Source organism: Benincasa hispida, chromosome 6, assembly GCF_009727055.1.
Source record: "Benincasa hispida cultivar B227 chromosome 6, ASM972705v1, whole genome shotgun sequence".
Taxonomy (NCBI): domain Eukaryota; kingdom Viridiplantae; phylum Streptophyta; class Magnoliopsida; order Cucurbitales; family Cucurbitaceae; genus Benincasa; species Benincasa hispida.
Window position 1 is genome coordinate 8,822,552 of NC_052354.1, and position 3,305 is coordinate 8,825,856.

Below are 3,305 nucleotides of genomic sequence, written 5' to 3' on the forward strand. Positions count from 1 at the left end.
GCAATTTGTAATATTGAGAAGAAGAAAAAAAAACAACTTTAATAATGAAGAAAGAGATTAATGTTTGGCAGAAGATTGAGAATATAAAAAATGGGATTCATTGCATATATATGCTAAAGGTATGCAATGTATCTCTGCTCAAACTATGCAAAAGCTTATGATCTGTAGACTAGAATTAATATATAGCTTTACTATTTCCAAATTAATTCCTATTGTTACATAAAATAGTACACTACTGTTTTTTCTTTTTTAATCTTACACTTTTTAAATTGTCCTTATTTGATTTGACCGCAATTTTGGATTATTCTATAGATTATTTTGTTTTCTATTTTTAGAAAGAGCAATACTTAGCACCCAAGTCCATCTTTTCATTCCTCTCCATATATAAAAACTAACTTTTTTTCAATAATTTTCTTTTTTTATATAATTGGAGTGCCACAATAGATGGGTCATACACCCAATTTGATAGTTTAAAAAATTTTGAAAACCAAAAAAAGGCATGTTTTTTCAATTAAGTCTCTAAATACATATCTATACATCTTAATTTTTTTTTTAAAAAAAATATGCTTTAATATATCATTAACTATGTAGAGTTTATCCCTTTTTTTACTTTATGAATAATTATGATGTGTTTGGGATATTACGAAAATGAATAAATATGAACTTAACTAATCAGTGCAATTTGATGTCAAAACGTCAAGATGGCCGAGTTGGTCTAAGGCGCCAGTTTCAGGTACTGGTCCGAAAGGGCATGGGTTCGAATCCCATTCTTGACATTCTTTTTTATGGTTTTTCTTGGTTCTTTACTATTCTATCCAATTGAGACAAAATAGTTATTTTAAAAAAGTAATAATAAATCAAAAATTTAAAAGTCCAAAGTACCCCTAACACATAGATTTTAATTATAACTACCGAAATTACCAATATATTTTTAAAACATATTACCAATTGATCTCCCCATAAAGCTAACCCTATTTTTGAAGTTGTTACTTTCAACATTGAATGAATAGACAACTCTTCCCTTTCCTATCAGTGAACTCTTTTCCTCTTCCCGTACCTTCCATCTTCAAGGTTCTCCTCCATAGAAAGTGCAACCAAAAGTAAACAAAAACCCACCAATGCAAACTTGAACCTTGTCGAAAATTTTGTCTAGGCGTTTGGAACTCACAAAATTCGTTCCTATGTAACGACAGCAATCCTGAGGCAGTGACTGATGGTCGGCAACTGGTGCCGGTAAAAAAACGAAAGAGGAGAAAAGAAGGAGAGAGATCGGAGAAGAGAAAAAACATAACGCCCATCGGAAGCTAGTGCCGACAACAACAACGAGGTGTTGCGTGCAGCAATGACTTGGTTTGCAGTCGAGTGAGAGACGAGAGGGAGAAAGGCGGCAAACTTCTCCTGTGGGTCTGATGCAGTTAACTAAACAAAAGAAAGGGGCTGAGATCGTGACGGTGAGTAAGGGGAAGAGAGATTTCGTGTGTGGGGAGCAGCTCATATAGGGATTTAGGGTTTTATTGTTATTGTTATTTTATTTTTCTTTTCCTTCTCCCCCTTAAATTCCCAATCTTCCAACAAAACAAGTTTAAACTCCCAAATCCCCCCATTAAATTTTAACCAAACTCTCATATCTTTTATAACTTATAATTCATATTTCCAAAATTATTTTTTTGGCAAAAATATCTAGAATTTAACCTAAATAATATGACATAATTAATTTTAAATTACCGTTTGTTTCCTTTTAATTATTCTATCAATGAAGCAAATCTGAAGTGTGAAATTTTGTTTACATATCTAGTCATTCCTATATATTGATAAATATCATTAAAATTTAGAATGATGGCCAATATTTTATAATATTGCACAACGTTTTTATCTATAAATATAATCTAAACATGCAAATCATGATTGAATGAATGAACAAAAACATGAACCATTAAGGAAAAAACAATTCTATGCATAAATTCCATAACGGAAAACAAAAAACAAATAAAGTGATCATTTAATTCTTTACTAATATACAAATACAAAGAGCATGTAAGAACAAACTTTAAAAAGCAATATTTTATTACACAGTTATATATGATTATGTTGTAACAAATTTATATGAAAAAATTAACATGTATTAAACAAATAAAATTACAGTGTAACTAAATTGTAAATGTATGAGAAACAACATATAAAGTATAGTAATAATATATGAAAAAATTAATATGTATTAAACAAATAACAAATTTATAAGTACTTGAAACAAATAAAACCAACAATAAATATTCACAATGAAAAATATGAGGTAAAAATGCACAAACAAATAAAAAACCAAACTCAACCAAGTTTTGGATTTTTACATGACCTATGATTATGACCCTTACTACCACAAAGAGTACAACATACATGACCTATTCTCTAAGTAAGACGGAATTCTCTTTTTTCTAGGTCTTCCAGCCAAGCGCTTGACTTGAGAAGGACGAATGGGGTTGTCGTTCAAATTACAAAGACTTCAAAATTGTTGTGCATTACCAATAGGTCATGTTTCCTACCTATATAGGGGTTATTTTCATCCTACTTACCATTAAACAAAACTCTTAATCGTTGAACAACCATAACAAGAAAGCATTCAGCATAGAGGATGAAGAAAGCTAGGGATACATGTTGTATTCTAATATTTTATGTTTGAAACAAAAGGAAGATAAATATAATATTAAAAATCATTTAAAACATGCGAATCTTGGTTCAGATTAATAGAAAGAATAATATAAATAAAAAAAATCTCAGTTAGGATAATTAATACAATATGATATTTTAAATTTCAAAACAAAATTAGTTGATGTACAAGATTCGAAAATTGAACAACTACTATATCTCGAGATTTATGGTAAATTAAATTATCAGCTTGAAATGATGATCTTAGTTGACGTTGAAAGTTTGTTGGGATATATAGTTGAGCAATTAATTAATTATAGTCTCATTAACAAAGATGCCGAATTAATTACACTACAATTAAAAGGGACAATGAGGACATTTTAGGATTTCAAAAAATTATGCTCACGTGAGGTATATGTGTTTTGCTATATTGTCTTGCCTTCTGCTATTTTTTCAAATGATAGTGTAATTACTGCTATATACCTGATTATTCTTTTTTTTAAAAAAAAGACAGTAACATGATTGTTATACTATGTTATAAGATTGTTTGAAAAATTCGATGACCCCAAAAATCTATCAACCCAATCCATATGGTTTGGGTTTGGGTTATTAATTTATTTGGGTTGGATTAGATTCAGATAGAGATATTCGGGTATATAGAAGTA

At 29.4% G+C, this 3,305-nt stretch overlaps 1 non-coding gene across 1 annotated transcript; it reads left to right on the forward strand.

Moving 5' to 3' along the window:
* Positions 1-695: 695 nt before the first annotated feature.
* Positions 696-776, forward strand: TRNAL-CAG. Its single transcript has one exon. It is a non-coding gene; the product is annotated as a tRNA-Leu (tRNA).
* The last annotated feature ends 2,529 nt before the right edge of the window (positions 777-3,305 follow it).